The sequence below is a fragment of the Dipodomys merriami genome, unplaced genomic scaffold (genome assembly GCF_024711535.1).
Source record: "Dipodomys merriami isolate MVZ:Mamm:240054 unplaced genomic scaffold, mDipMer1.0.p SCAF_98, whole genome shotgun sequence".
NCBI lineage: Eukaryota > Metazoa > Chordata > Mammalia > Rodentia > Heteromyidae > Dipodomys > Dipodomys merriami.
Window position 1 is genome coordinate 1,417,135 of NW_027206601.1, and position 17,264 is coordinate 1,434,398.

Below are 17,264 nucleotides of genomic sequence, written 5' to 3' on the forward strand. Positions count from 1 at the left end.
CTATTAGGGGGTCAATTATGTGCTGAGATAATTAAATACATTCGGCCTGTGGATGAAGATATTGAATGCTACCATCCACTGACTGGAATTTTGAATATTCTGTATATTAGGTGATTCAGTAATTTAATTTTTCCTGTGTGTGTGTGTGTGTGTGTGTGTGTGTGTGTGTGTGTGTGTGTGTGTGCATGCATGTGCACACACACGTGCCAGTTCTGAGGCTTGAACTCAGGCCCTGAGCACTATCCATTAACTTTTTATACTCAGTGCTGGTATTTTACCTCTTAAACCACAGCTCCACCTCTGGTTTTTTTAGTAGTTTTCTTCCCTCAGGCTGGCCTTGAATGGTGATCCTCAGATCTCAGCCTCCTGAGTAGCTGGGATTATGGGCAGGAGCTGTTGGCTCTTCCCAGCTTTGCCTTTTCTTGGCTGGTGGATTTTGCCTTCTGCTTCAATGACAGTAATTTGCAAAAAACAAAAACCTGTTTTTATATGTATCAATGATCGCTTCCATTTTCTCTTTTCACCTAAAGAAGCAATAATGGATTTTTTTCCAGTTTTCTATTTTACAAGCTTAAAGTGTGTAAGATGCAGTAGAATATTTGGCATTGGGTAATAATTAGAAATGACAAATCTTTGAGCTATAATAAAACAGATTTTGATGTGTAATGATCAGTAGCACATGTATATAGAAGGGCCTTATTAAAATTGATTTCTTGGAAAATAATAAAACCATGTTTGGTTTAAAAAAAAGAGAAATTAATGATGAAACTGATAGATGGATGGATGGATAGATAACTACATGTATGAGAGCTAGAAGGAACAAAATCCAATTCCTGGTTATTGTAGCTGAGAATCCCTCTTCCAAAAGGGAAAAAAAACTGAGAAAGAGAAAATAGAACTAGATGAGGGAGGGAAGAGAGAAAAGCAAATAATGTGAATAGTTGAGTCCAAAGCTTAGCAGCAAAAAGTCTATCTAATTTGATTTAATTATACACATGTCCTCATATAATGCTTATAATTAAAGATAAATATATCTGTGTATGAAGCATAGATACCAACCAGATTTTGAGGAAATTCTCCTTTTCTTAGTCAAATGCTTTTCGTTTTTAATTGATCATTATTTTAATTGCATTCATTTATGAGGTACCATGAGAATACTGTTTTCAGGATGTAGGCAAATTCGATTTAGTTTGATGCTGGTATGTTGCATTTGATATTTTGCTTTTCTATTTCTCTCTTTACCCTTTGAGCCCTAATTGGTGGAGCATCTGGTGATGAGTTCCTTGCAAATCCACTGATGTTTCCTCAGAGCTGCTGCTGCACACTCACACAGGCCAGACTCGGCCCAAGGCAGCTGGCTGCAAAAGCCCTGATGCCACAGGGCTATCACCAAATTACTATGCCCACCCACCCAATTTTAAAGGAGCCTTCTGGAGTACTAATTTTCCTCTGCTGTATAATGGTTAAGTCTGCTTAAAATTAAAGCAGTTGATAAAATACAGGGCTTCCTTGATCTGGATAGTGAATAAAGTATTAAATTAGTCGAGAAAATTTAATACAAGTCTAAGAGCAAGATGGTACTTAAGCCAATCACACTGATATATCTTTGCCCTTTCACACATGAGAAACACTGAAGGCTAACAAAAGACCAAGGACCCCATACCACGCCACCTGCACACGCATACACCAATGAGCTCCATTTTGTCTCAGCAAGGACCATTCATCTCTGACTCATATGGCAGTGCCCACCCCTTTCTACTGTGCCAGCTCAAATAGCAATAACATGAATAACAAAGGTAGTGAGCACGCCGTCCATTACACAGCGCCAGGTACAGCTCTCAGTGTCTTCGATGGTCAGCTGCCCCTGAGAGGAGCATATTTACATCACAGTGGAGGAGGTGGAGGTTTGGCTTTATTAGTGGCTGGTCCCAAATCCTATCTACCTCTTGTGCAAGGCACAGTAGGAATTTTAGTCAGGTGCATCCAACATCCATCCGACATCCACGCTTTGATATCGCACATCTGGACAAGTCCCTACTCTAGACATTTTGTTTCCTGATGAGGATGTTTTCAAAAATAGGGCAAAGCAAGAAGTTCAAACTCTGACTTGGAAACAAACAAATAAACAAATATTGATTCCATCTAGAAACCCCAAAGCTAGAAGCAGCATCATCTCTAAGGAATCTGCTCTGTAGTCACGAAGAAGGGCATGCCATCAGATGGGAGTGGTGGCGGTTACAGCTAAGGGGACGCCACACCTGCCCTCTGCTTGGAAACAGATGTGCATGCTCAAGATAAAAACAGGTCGCTACAGCCAAGCATCCTAATCGCCCTGTATCTGAGGGCCCAGAAGACTCACTGGATGTCCTAGGGCCTGGTGGGATCACAGGGGCAGTCCTCAAGAAAAACTGATGACATGAATGAATGAATTCATGAATGAGAGCTAGCAGGAACCTGGAAGACCACATGAGCCAATCCCTAGATACGTATTCTATTCCATGGCAGTTCTAACAAGTGTGATCTTCTCCGCCTGGAACTCTTCCAGGAAGAGACTGGCCACAGTATCAACCATACACATATACACAAATGTCATGACCAAATCACATACTACATACAATTCAACATGTACCAACAAAAACCAGTTGCATGAATGGGTCTACATACCTCTTGATTCTATATTCTGTCCTACTAACACATATATCTACACTTATGTCGACACCACCCTGCCTTGAGACGAGTTAGTATCTTGTGTCATTATATTTTAAATGTGTTTCTTAAAAATAACAGCAAGAGGTCTAGTGGGAGTAGATGGATGAACAAAAAAGGAAACAAGGAACAAATACAGCCAAAATACTCAGTGTATATATGTGAGAAAGGAATGAAAAATGTGAAATGAGTCTGGGGGAAGAAGAATGCACAAGATGGGGGAGAATGATGGAAGGTGTGATTCTGATCAAGGATCACTGGACACTTAGATGGACGTATGAAATTGTTACCCCCTTGTACAACCTTATAACGTTCAGAAAGGTTTAAGTAATTTAAAAATGTTTAAACAGCCTACAGGGTTTTCTTAAGTATTTCTCAGCCTTCTAATCTTGTGTTTAATCCAATGATTATAGTCAGAAATTGTCTGGTTAGAAGAAAAGCAGACCTTTTGCAGGAAACTAAGTTACTATGTAGGCTGTGTCATTTGGAGTAATACAAATGAGACTGGGCGACTTGTTTTAAATGAAATAAGCCAATATGTCACACACACACACACACACACACACACACACACAAATATACTGATTTTACTTTTTTATAACCTAAAAAAATGAGTCAAATTCATAGAAGTATAGAGTAAATACTAGTTACCAGAGGATTGTAGTTGGGTGGAAATGGATGATATTTAGCAAAGGATGCAAGCTTTCAATTAGATAGAAAATATATATAACCTATACATCATTGTTACTATATTAAGCAATATATTGTAAATATGAAAGTTTTTAAGAGACTAGAATTTAAATGTTATCACTACACACAAAAAAGAATATGAGAGAATGCATATGTTAAATATCTCAACTTAGCTATTCTACAATGTACCATATATGAAAAGTTGTACACTGTAAATATATACAATTACTTGTCAACTAAATAAACATTTTAAGTGAAAAACACCAATCCAGTAATATAGGAAGCTTAGACCCACAGTCCAAGGCACTTGTTAAAACATCCATGAGAAGACAGAATGTATTCAAACTATGGAAACCCACAGGCCATGAAAAATCTTTAAAGAAGCCACTGAAGAATAAACCTGACCTATGCAAGGACAAGGATAGAAATTACATGACTGGGGCTGGGAAGGTGGCTCAGTGGTAGAGCACTTGCCTTGCATGCATGAGGCCCTGGGTTCTATTCCTCAGCACCACATAAGCAAAAAGAAAAAAAAGGCAGAAGTGGTGCTGTGGCTCAAGTGGTAGAGCACAAGCCTTGAGCTGAAGAGCTGAGGGACAGCGCCCAGGCCCAGAGTTCAGGCCCCACGACTGGACCCCCAAAAAAAAAAAAAAAGAAATTACATGACTGTTGTGTCAAAAGCCACACAAGTAAGAAAAAAATGAAGTGGCCTATTTAAAGTGCTAAAAAAAAATCAGTTTTATACAAGTAAAATTCTCTTTCAAAAATGGACAAAAGATCAAATATCTTAGAAGATATACCTGAATAAATGTAACAAAATTATAATCATGCAAAGTATGTTCTTAGACCAAATGGAATTAAATTAGAAATCAATCACAGAATTCCAACCGGAGAATCAACAAATATTTGAAAATGAATACCATAAACCTTAAAAGCACAAGAGGCAAAGAAGTTGCAAGTTAATTAAACAAACATTCCATTTAGGGAACTGGTAAAAGAAGATTAATGAGAGCAGAAGGAAAGCAATAATAAAAATTACAGCAGAATTAAATAAAATTGAAAACTAAAAAAATGGAGAAAATTTAACCAAAAACAAAGCTTGAAAGAATAATTAAATTAAATCATTCCACCCACAGCCAGGCTAACCAAAATTGAGAGAAGAGAGAGAGAGAGAGAGAGAGAGAGAGAGAGAGAGAGAGAGAGAGAGAGAGAGAGAGAGAGAGAGAGAAATCACAAGTATCAGAAATGAAAAATCACCACTGACATTAAAAGGATAATCAGGAATAGCATGAACAACACTAACCTCACAAATTTGATAACCCAAATGGAATGGACCAATTCCTTGAAAGACGAAAAGTATCTAAATTCACACAAGGCTAATGAATCATCTAAACAGGTTCTTTTTTTTATTTTTTTATTGTGAAAATACTGTACAGAGGGGTTACAATTACATGGGCAAGATAATGAGTACATTTCTTATCAAGCATTGTAGCCTTCTCCTTTGTTTCCCCTTCCCATCACTTCCCATCCTCCCCTCGCCCCTCCAATCCTCCCCCCACACACACAAAAGTTGAAAAGTTCACTAAACAGGTTCTTAAAGAATTTAAATTTGAAAATATAAAGCCACCCGAGAAGAAAATCACTTAACTCAAAGGTAAAGTCTGTCAAAACCAGACAATGACATTAAACCAAAGGAAAACTATATCAATACCACTCACTTTCTAGCATACGTGGAAAAAAATTTTTTCCTCACCAAACCTAATGATATATAAAGAGAAGATTAGAATAAATGCCATTGCTCTGCAGGATTGGTTGTAGATGTGCAAATTTGGTTGAACATTGAAAATTTTAACATTGTTTTATTCTGTCATAGAAATGTGCTAAAGAAAAATCATTTGATCTTGTAATTGATGTGGAAAAACATTTGATAAAGTCTAATAACCAGGGATAGTCATCTTTGGTGACTAAAAGTAATGATTGCACCCAGCAAATGGAAACAAAGAGGATAATGTTGAGAAGCCATAAATGGTTCTTGCTCAGACACAGATTGTCTCAAAGAAAGAAATGAATGAGTTTCACCAGTGAAATACCAGGAGTTACTAAGCAATCCAAACCTTTAACAAGCTCAGAGGCTGTAAGGTTAATGTATGAAAATCATCTGAGCTGGGTGCTGGTGGCTCACACCTGTAGTCTTAGTTACTCAGGAGGCTGAGGTCTGAGAATCACGATTCGAAGCCAACCTGGGCAGAAAAGTCCACAAGACTCTTTTCTCCAATTAACCAGTAAAAAGCTAGAAGTGGGACTGTAGCTCAAGTGGTAGAGCACCAGCCTTGAGTGTGAAAGTTCAGGAACAGTGTCCAGGCCCTGAGTTCAAGCCCCAGGATCAGCACACACACACACACACACACACACACACACACACACACACACACACACACACACACACACACACACACACACACACACACACACACACACACACACACACACGTCAACTGAGATGAGACTATACAAAAGTAATATACAAAAGTCAAAATTCTTAATGAAAGTGGTAAATAATTATACTTTGAAATGGAAAAAATGAATGTACATAATCATACCTCAAAATGAAACGTAATTATAACAAAATAAACATAGGACTTAGTTGGAGAAAATTTCAAACCTCTGATTCAATAAATCAAGGAATACTTAAATATTTCTGTTCATAGATTGAAAAGCAACACATTAAATGTCAATTCTTTCCAAACTGGTTTTATGCTTCAGCTTTAATATCATTGTATAGTTGGATAATAACACTCATAACTCTAAAGTTAACTATCAAAGATCAGTATCTAAGATAGCCCATACAATGCTAACAAAGAAAAAAATGGAGAACTCACATTACTCAAGTTGAAGACTTTGTTATTAAGCTAAAATGGGATTGGAGGCATGGCTTAGTTTGTAGAGCACTAGCCACTGAGCAAAAGCCTCAGGTACCAAGTTCAAGTCCAGGTCTTGGATAAAAAGAAAAGCTAAAATGATCAATAAAGCATAGTGTAATGAAGGCATACAAAGATAAATGAAACAACATAAAGAAACCAAAAAAAAAAAAATAGATCCCTAAAATGTAATCAGTTGATCTTTGACTAAGGAGCAAGACAATGCAGCAGGTAAAGGGTAGGTCTGAGCAGCTCTTTTTTTTCCAATTTAAATTTTATTATAAAGATGTTGTACAGAGGAGTTATAGTTATATAAGTAAGATAATGAGTCCATTTCTTTTTGAACAGTGTTATCCCCTCCCTCATTTTCTCCCACTCCCCCAACCCCTCCCTCCCGAGTTTTCAACAGCCCTTGCTGGAATAATAGAATGTAAATATGTAAAGAACCAATAAAAATAGAAGCAGACTTTCCACTAGAGCTTACACCGAACTTATGACTAACTCAGAATAAATTATTGGCCTCCTCTGAAAACATAAAATCATAAAACTCAGGAGAGAATCTGCGTGACCTTGTATTTAGTAATGAGATTTTTAGCTACACCAAAAGCATGATCCACAAAATAACCTGATAAATTGAACCTTATTAACTTTAATAGCATCTACTCTGCCAAAGGCACTATAAAGAATGTCAAAGCAAGTCAAAGACCTTGAGAAATGTGTGAATAGCTCATATCTGTGAATAGCTCATACCTGATAAGGGACTTGTATCCAAATTATAGAAGAAACTCTTAAAACTCAACAGCAAGGAAATAGCCCAATTAAACACAGGCAAAAGATCTGAAGAGACATCTTAATGAAGAAGATGTACAGATAGGAAATAATGAACTAAAAAAATGTTCAAGATCATTTGCATGCAAGAATTTCAGAGTAAAACAACAGTGAAATGGCACAGAGCAGAGGAAGAATTAGAATCACTAAGGTCCAAAATCTGGCAATGCAAAATGCAGATGGGGAACAACAGGAACTCAGTTGAACTCTGAGTGAATTCCATTCATTGTTAGCAGGAATTCAAAATGGTACAGCCAAGTTGCAAGACATTTCAGCAACTCCTGATAGAGCCAAACATTGTCTTATAGTACAAGTCAGGAGTCACATTCCTAGACATTTACTCAGTGGATTTAAAACATGACCATATTAAAACCTGCATGTGAATATTTAGAGAAATTTTTATATATAGCCACCAAAACAATCATTCTATCATTCAATAGGTAAATGGATAAACAAAATGTACAGTGCAATAAAATAACTGGTATTTCATGAGGAAAAAACAAAAAGGCACAAAATGGTTAAGCCACAAATAAAATATTCTTTAATGCATAGCTGATAAAAAATCTTTTTTACATTATATAAGTTTTATTATATCTAATGTATCACTACAGTTTGGAAATCTAAATCTGTGATTGAGATTCACAGTTACACTTCCAATGTCATGTTGATAAAAAATCTTGTCTCAGTCTGTGGACTTTCTATTTATCTTATTAGCTATGTCCTTTGCCATGCAGAAATTTTTTGGTTCAACTACTTAGTAATCATAATAAATGAATAATACCCAGTCTTCTTTTGATTTGTTGTGCTTTTGGATCTTTACTTAGGAAGTTTCAATCCATGCCTAGTAGTCCTAGTGTTTCCCTACCCCTTCCTGTAACGTTTTCATGGTATCTGGCCCATTGAGGTCTTTGATCCATTTTGAAATTATTCAGGTTAATCATGTAAAGTTTTTTCATCATTTATATATCAGGTCAGAGTACCCTTGAATGAAATTCAACATGTAACAAAAAGAAACTAACTTCATTCTATGTTTTTTGAATGACCTCTCCACCCAATTGCAGAGGTAGGGGGTAGGGTAGAGGGGGATGATAGTTAAATTGATTTGAAAAAGAATAAAATCTGTGTGGTTACAAGTGAAAGAGATGTCCACCAGATATTCTATGGATAAAATGGCTTCCCAGAGAGAGATGGGTGAGCTGGTCTTATCATGAACTCCCTGAAGATGAAGCTAAACAAGCGTCTGAGTGAGGGATGGACAGTGAGGGATGGACGTGATGGAGGATGGGAGAAAAGAGTCTGTGCATAATGGATTCAGGTTGGAGTTTCTATATGGGCATTTGTTAACCTTCATGCCGATGTGGATAGATCTCTGAAGAAAAGTGTGTGTGAGAGGGAGAGAGAGAGAGAGAGAGAGAGAGAGAGAGAGAGAGAGAGAGAGAGAGAGAGAGAGAGTGTGTGTGTGTATGTTAGATTTTTTTAATCACAAGATAACAAGAAAACATCCTGCTGTATCAGCTGGAGAGGAGAATAATAACCACATCCTAACAGAACTGAGCATACCCACCATACATACATTGCACTTAATATAAGGAACCAGATCTCCTTGGAGAATTACCCAGCACTAGAGAAGACCTAACGTGAGCTGCAGCATCTTTGAGGGGAAGAAAGCTGTCAAAAGAAAAGCTGTCAAAATCTGTTTTTAAAAAGTCAGATTAAAGGCTGATTTGGTGGCAAAATAGAGGATTTAATAACCTATACTATGATACAAATACCCACAAGTCCATAGTGAGAGATATAAATGATTGGTTAAGCATGTTCAAAGAAAACCAGAAAATCTCACCTGCAGAAGAATGTATGCAGCTTCTGCTGTAAGGAGATAATACATGGCTCTCCACTCCACAAGAAATGGATCGCTTTGTGGCTCCCTTCCAAAAAGCATGCACAAAAGCAGCGGGAACAACATCAGCAAAGAGATTGGTGATCACTACCTAAGAAGGCCCACATGAGCAGGGATAACTCGCACTGGTAAGATGTGTCTTGGAATGCTGCCATAACAATAAAATTAGAGTCATAATACTCGCCCATGTGTGTGAAAATGGAACCAGGTGACCTGAAGGGATGGGTGGGGTTGGGAGAGAGAAAGGTGAGAAGGATAAGAGGTGACTTTGATCAAGATGCATAATACTCATAAACTGACAAGTTGAATTAAAATCCCTTCATCCAGCTACCTCAAAATGATAACTAAATAAACAGACAAACAAGGAATCTTGGAGATAAAAGCATTGTAAAGCCATGGCTATTTATTTCTTCAGTGTTCTTCTCTGTAACTCCTAAGATATACATCAGACATGCCAACCAAAGTCTGATTTACAAGCTACCTGCCTGGCCCTCCTCAACACTGCCAAAGTTATCCAAAGCTGGGCAGTCTGAGAAACTGCCCCAGCCAGCAGGAGCCCTGGGAAGCATGGTGACTGACTGGATGTGGGGTCCCATGTGGCACCCCGCAGCAGATAACCAACATGGGGCACAAATTACGGAACGCTATCTAAATATGATCCTTAGTCAATAATGAGTCATGTGGACTTATTATTGCAATAAAATTTCCACACTAATAATGTAAGATAATTACGGGGAGAAAAAAAACCCTGAGAAATGGAATTCTCAACTCTCTTGACAGCTTTACTAAAACAACTGCTGTTCAAAAGCATGTTAATCAAAAATAACAACCCATAGCCAACTTTGTAAGTAATTGTGAAAGATTAAATGCTTCCTTGAAGTGGTAACAACTCAAGTATGCTCATTGTCACCAGTCCTACTCAGTGTGGATGGATAGAGGAGAGGGGTGGGAGGAGGAGGGGAGGGGAGAGGAGAGGAAAGGAGTGGAGTGGGGGAGAAGAGGACAGGAGGGGAGGAGAGGGGGAGGGGATGGGAACAGGAGGGGAGGGGAAGAGAGGAGAGGAGAGGGGAGGAGAGGAGAGGGGAAGGAAGGGGAGGAAAGGAGAGGTGAGGGGAGGGGTAGGGAGGAGAAATACACATCAGAAAGTAAAGGGAAAGGAGTGGAGGGAGGGAGGGAGGAAGAGAGAGGGAAAGGGAGACTTTGGAAGGAAATAGGGAGGGGAGGGAGTGAAGAAGGGAGGGAGAAGGAAGAACTGTAGCACTTGTCCTTTGGTGGCTGATTTATCTCTCATAGCTAACGGTCCTCCTGTTGCACACCTGTTGTCACACTATGACAGTATTTCCTTTTTTTCTATAAGTTGGCAGTTCTGGGATTTTAACTCAGGGCCTCACACTTGCTAGACAGCTGTTTTATAACCAGGTTCTTATTTGCATTGGTGATTTTGAAGATAGAGTCTTGCTTCTTGCCTGCACTGTACCTGGACTTCAATTCCCACAAGGCTAGGATGATAGGCATGTGCTATTGTGTCCAGCTATGGGTTGAGAAAGGGTCTCTTGAATGATTTTTCTACCTGAGCTAGCCTTGAATTGTCATCTTCCTTTCTCAGCCTACCAAGTATCTAAGATTACAGAGGCAAGCCACCACACTTGGCTAAGATTCCTTCTTTATATTTTGATTATCATTTAGTCCTGTGCCTTGTGTAGCAACAGGACAAGAGTGAACTGCCTGCCTGCAGACCATAAACAATTTCTCTACCCCCTCTGAAGCAGTAAAGCTCCTGAGGGTAAAGGTCAAGAAAGCACAAGGCCAGTTCCATGCTGCTCATGCTCAGGGCCAGTCAAATGCCCTCTTTGCTGGAGGCCAGAGGTCTGAGATTCTCACCAGTTAACTCCATGAGACAAAAACAGCATTTTTTTCCGAGGTGATTAACACAACCACATTATGTTTATCCATTCATAATTCACAGATGTTTAGGTTATTACCACACTTTTTTTTTTTTGGTCGTGGGGCTTGAACACAGGGCATGGGCGCAGTCCTGAGCATTTTAGCTCAAGGCTAGCACTCTTCCACTTTGAGCCACAGTGCCACTTCTCACCAGAAGAGATAAGAGTCCCACAGCATTTAATGCCCAGGCTGGCTTTGAACCATGGTCTTCAGATCTCAGCCTCTTGAGCTGCTCAGGTTTCTGATATGAGCCACTAGCACCAGGCTTCTAACCCATTTTTAATTGTTATGGGCATTTCTTACATATTTTCAGGGGAAGAAGTGTGCCGATCTCTGTATTCTTTAGAAAATTTAAATAAGAAGTTATGTAGCAGGTAGATAAACTCATTTCCTCTCTGCTTCCCAACAAAAGTATCTAAAAATATAAGCCATTGTGGCTCAAGGATTGCAGTGAACTGCAACAAGCCTCCTGAGAACAGGTAATTTAAGAGATGCTGATTATTTGCTTGCAGCCCCCAAAGATGGAGACTTTTCAGCTCAGCAGGAAAAAGAATCTCCCAGGAGGAAACTAAGCCTGGGATGCAAAGGCAACTGACAAAGAAGTCCAAATGTTCCCTGACAATAAGAAAACAACAAGTAAAGGTGTGCTTCTCTGTTGTTGAAAAGCCAGTTCACTCACAAAAGAGCCTCCAAGCTGATGAATATGAAGTCCTCATGGAAGTTTCAGAGCTCAGTTCAGACAGGCAAAGACCTTCATTAGCGGGTCCACACCCGACACCCCCTGGGGATGGCATATGCTGGGGATGTTCAATGGGCTCTCTGAGCATGAGGGATGCAGGTCTCAATGACCCCTGAGCAGTGTGCTACACAATCCTCTTCTAGCCCCTCCTCCTGAGACACAATCCCACGCCTCTCATTCCTAGAAATCTGACCCACCACCAGTCCTGAGAAGAGAGATGCTCCAAATCTTCCAATAAGGATGCCATAATTTTTTTTAACTCATAAACTACTTTGTTGAATGACAAATCCTTTGTATGACTACTTAAATATTTTAAAAATTGGTCAAATACAGTGGAAACACTGACTATAAAAAAAATTAAAAGGAAAGGAAAGAAGGAAAGAAAGAGAAATGAAGACAGGAAGGAAGGAAGGAAGGAAGGAAAGAAGGAAGGAAGGAAGGAGGGAAGGAAGGAGGGAAGGAAGGAAGGAAGGAAGGAAGGAAGGAAGGAAGGAAGGAAGGAAGGAAGGAAGGAAGGAAGGAAACCATAGAATGGCAAGGCAAGTTTTCTCCTAGGAAACAAACAAGGCAAGTTTTGTCCTAAGCATGAAGGTCCTTGGCTTCTGTCAGGTTGGCTGACCCAGCTCGGAGCCACAGGAGCAACCTAGGGAGGATGGTGTCATCTCTGGGTGACAGTGGGAAGGCAGCCTCCCACTGCTTTCCAAGAAAAGGACAGAGAGACCCAGGACAGCATCTCTGGACCCAGCTAGCTCAGCTTCCCAGCTCATCCCTGCCTTGGGGTGGCTCTGCCTTGCTCTCCACTGAGATCTGAGCATCTAGTGTCCTTGCCAATGGCTACTCCATCACCCCATCTGGTCATCAGAAGACACAGACTCACATTCACCAAAGCTGAGATGTTGCACACCCAAGGAGTGAACAGCATCCAAGGCCTGCATTCTGCTCCTCCGCCTCCTCCTTCAGACCACTCACCGCCATGAAGTTAAGCTCATCTCTAACAAAGATATTGACTGCATTTTTCCAGCCTCTTACATATCAGGGGAGATGCTGGGCCCAGAGTAGTCATGAAGACAGATAACATTGAACAACTCCTTCTCACACTAAGGAAAAAAGAAACTGGTTTGAGAAAAGTATACACCATTGTACAACAGTGAAACCATCAGAGATCATCCACTGATTTGAAATTTCCCTGAATTGTGAGTTGCCTGATTCCCTGTCACTCAGGATAGACAGAAGTCTGAGAGGAAGAACACAGATCCTCCTAAACATCTATTTCTTAATTTTCTACCAGTTTAATAGATTGTACATTTCTCTGGCAAAAATTCAGAACTCCACAGCCTCCAGCACTGAGCTAAGCTTTTTCTCTAGCTTGGTTCCAGCCTCTCAGGCCCTGGTCTGGAAGCGACTCTGGTCAGCTATTCTATGTTCTACAGATGAACTAAGCATATCCAAGCAAGGATGTGGGGCCTAGCTCTTTTCCAGTCTTGACATGAACATGAGCACATTGTACCTTTTGTTGAACAAGTGAACCTTGGTGAGGATTTGTTATCTGGAAGTGCTCCAGTCTTCCGGATGGGTTGCAGGGACACTATCCTAATACAACAGCAGTGTATAGACATTTCTGTACTGTGTCAGACCTGCAAGGAAAGTGTCTGCAGGATACACTAGTAGATGCAGACTTACAGTGAACAGAGTGCATTTTCTTTTGCTGGACATAGCCAACATAGGAACTCCCAGTTATAAGAGCATCCAGTTTATGGAGTTGGTTCAAGGCACTTTATCTTTGGACAATCTTTTGAATTTGAAGCCCCAGTCCCCCGCACAAAAAAAAAGGAATACAATTTTCTTTCTATGTTGAGTGGCTTGTTGGATGTTTAACTATCACTATAATTTTTCAGTACACAAATTGGTTATGTCCAGTGAATATTTATCAAATCAGATTTTTTAGGCAATATTTTAATATCAAGGAAATTCACTCTTTATCTGCTCTGGAAAGAACTCATGCATTTCCCACACTGACATGTGCTTTTGGATTTTTTTTAACTAAGAATCTTCGTTTATTTTTTATGCAGTCAAATTTATAAAATTTGACTTAAATGGCTTGCAAGATAATACATGCTCTCCCCATTGGATAGTGGGCAATATAACCCTTTTTTTCTTTGTGTCTTGGAAACTTAGATTTTTTTTAAAGTTTTATTTTATTGTTTCTGAACTTCAAAAGGTTACATGATGGGCTTACAATTGAACAGGGCCACCTAAGTGTCCATTGCTTCCTCTTCAGAGTTACTCTTCCCTCCCTCCCCCATCGTCCCTCCCCCCTCCGCCATGTCCCTCCCCCGTCCCCTCTCCACATCCAGCCTGTCCCTCCTGCCTCCCCAGCTGTCTCCTTCCCTCCCTCTCTTCTGTCCCCTCCCCCCGGTTCATTTCACCTTCCCTACTTCATTTATTACATAGGTACATTGAGTGTTCTGGCTGTATTTATCTCCTGTTCCCTTTTCATTCATCCACCTGCCTCTCACTAATCCAAGAAGGAATATATTCTTTTCTATATGTTCACCTTGACTACTTCTAGGCCATATTTTTTATCCTTCAATCATCTATACATCTAACGTTTGTTTGGTTATCAGAAATGAACCATCAACAAGCCACACCATAGTTCAATGGCATTTACAGCCCAGCTATCATGTTCCCCTGATTGTCCAGATCTTGTACTTCTGTTTGTGTCATTTATTTTGTTAATCTATCCCATTCCCCTGTTGGAAGTATGTACATGTGCTATTTGGATTTTTTCTACAATATGTTGTAGATGATTTGCATGCTAAGCACACACTCTAGCACTAAGCTCCATTCCCGCTCACTCTTCATAGGTATCTACTATTTCAGTTGCAGTAGCCTGTACTTAGTATCTATTTGACTCCTTTTTCAAAATGTTTCTGAATGTTCTCAATTCTAAACATGAGCATTAAACTCAACTTGTCCAGTTAAAACAAAAAGCACAGCATTTCATTGTGATCTTGGGAAAAACTTACTCCCTTTATGATGAGACTCTTATTCCAAATGTATATTGTCTGCTGTGTTGCTTTCCAAATTTCTTTTTCAATTCCCTGAAATTATTTATTTAAAAATTCCAACCTCAACACTATGATGCCATTATTTCTTTAGAAATCAAAAGTGCAACCAACAATACATTTTTCTTTGCAGATTAATATTGATAATATTAGCAGGAACAACCACTGTTTGAACTTGAGCCTTGTGAGTAAAAGGTCATATTTCTAGATCTGGAATTTATCACATAAAACAGTTATTCTAATGAGAACCAAAATAAAGGCAGCCAGTATTACAAGTTTATGTTTAATATTTTAGCTATTTAAATATTTGTGTTATAATAAATGAAATATATGCTTTAACCCATTTTCCAGAGGATTTCTTTTTAGGCAGAGAGATGTGATTTTGAAATATAACTTTCTACAGTGTAAGCTGTGGTGATGTGTAACCTTCAGTGATGGAAATCATTGTGCAAAAGGCTGAGATTTTCCTCTTTTTACAACTTCTGCCCCTCGGTAGTCGCTTGTCACCCTTAGCACCTCCGGGACTTTGTCACGCGTGCTCAAAGTGTTTTCCCATGACGCATCATTTCATTATTTCAGTATGTTAAAGAATATTTTTGCTATAATTTCATTAAACGTCTTTGTCTTTAAATGAAGAAGAGGTGCATATTCAAATGGTCTTTTCATCACCATTGGTGACAAATGCATCTTGTTTTATGTGCTATTGTTGTATTTTGACATGCCATATTAATATATTATCTTATTGTATTGGAATATATTGGAGACAAACTCTTTTTCAGATATAGGAGAAATGTGTTCCCAGATTCAGTTTGCTAACAGCATTTAGGGACACAGTTCTAAGACATATTATAATACTTCCAAAGCTATACAGACAAGATTTTTGATTCATTTATTTTTTAAATGGCAACAAATTGGTCCAAAATAATTTGTATACTTGATCCAAGTTTGCAAATATATTTATGTGGAATTAAGATTATATTTTTTAAATTTTCTATAAATTTATTTCCCTATTTCACAGTAATACATAACATTTCTTTTTTATTTTTATTCTTGACAAGTTTATGTAAATCAATTTTATTGCTTATTGGGCTTATAAAGAAACCTTTTTTCGTCATAAACTTTCATTTGCTTCTTTACTAATCCTTAGATTATGCTTTTTTTTTTTTAAATTAGATTTATCATGTCATTTTCCCCTAACTTCTTACTATATTCCTTTGAGCACCCATTTCCTGGTACTTATTTTGTTGGGTTTGACTTAAAGATAATAACAATATTCCAAAAAAGTTTTGTTCAAATTGATATATGCATATTTAATGATTTGGATCATGTTCAGTTGTTGTTGCACAAGTATACAAATGAACTGAACTTTTATATATTGGCCATTATTCTGAGACCTTACTCATCTCATTTTCTTCAGTTCTGTTAGTTTGGGTATCTTTGCTTTGTCTACTTGGGAACCTCTTTAGAAATAATCATGAATAAAGATAATCTTGCTTTGTTGTGTTAAAAAAATGCCTTTGTATATAAAGTCAAAAATAATAAGGAACAGGGCTGGGAAGGTGGCTCAGTGGTAGAGTGCTTGCTTTGCATGCATGAGGCCCTGGGTTTGATTCCTCAGTACCACATAAGCAGAAAAAGCCAGAAGTGGCACTGTGGCTCAAGTGGTAGAGCTCTAGCCTTGAGCTAAAGAGCTGAGGGACAGTACACAGGCCCAGTTAAGACCCCATGACCGACAAAATAATAATAATAATAATAATAATAATAATAATAATAATAATAATGAGAAGGAGGAGGAGGAAGAGATGAAGAGGAGGAGGAGGAACAAGAGGAGGAAGAAGAGGAGGAAGAAGAGGAACAAGAAGAGCCTAAAGGCCTAAAGTACAGTGCCCAACCGAGAATTCAAGCCCCAGTATTGGCAAAAAACAAACAAACAAACAAACTTTAAGATCTACAATGAACCCTACTGCATTGTTGGTGGGAGTATAAACTTGTTCAACCACTCTGGAAAGAGCTCCCCTATGACCCAGCAATCCCTCTTTTGGGCATTTGCCCAAATGAAAACAAACAGAACCATACTAAAGCTACCAGCACAACTATGTTTATCTCAGCATTATTTACCATATTAAGACATGGAGCCAACCCAGATGCCCCTCAGTAGATGAATGGATCAAGAAAATGTGGTATATATACACAATGGAATTCTATGCCTCCATCAGAAAGAATGACATTGCTCCATTTGTAAGAAAATGGAAAGAATTAGAAAAAATCATATTAAGTGAAGTAAGCCAGTCCCAAAGAAATTTAGGTCCCAGGGACTGGGAAGGTGGCTCAGTGGTAGAGCGCATGCCTTGCATGCCAGAGGCCCTGGGTTCAATTCCTCAGCACCACATAAGCAAAAAGAAAAAAGCTGTGGGTCAAGTGGTAGAGCGTTAGCCTTGAGCTGAAGGGCTGAGGGACAGCGCCCAGGCCCAGAGTTC

General features: G+C 38.9%; 1 long non-coding RNA gene across 2 annotated transcripts in view; it reads right to left on the bottom strand.

The window, feature by feature from the left end:
* Positions 1-9,116, bottom strand: part of LOC138822046 (uncharacterized) — a 56,541-nt gene extending 47,425 nt beyond the window's left edge. For both annotated transcript variants that reach the window (XR_011370305.1, XR_011370306.1), the window contains exon 1: positions 8,983-9,116. This is a non-coding gene — a long non-coding RNA (uncharacterized lncRNA). The remainder of the gene's footprint in view (positions 1-8,982) is intronic.
* Positions 9,117-17,264: the final 8,148 nt, after the last annotated feature.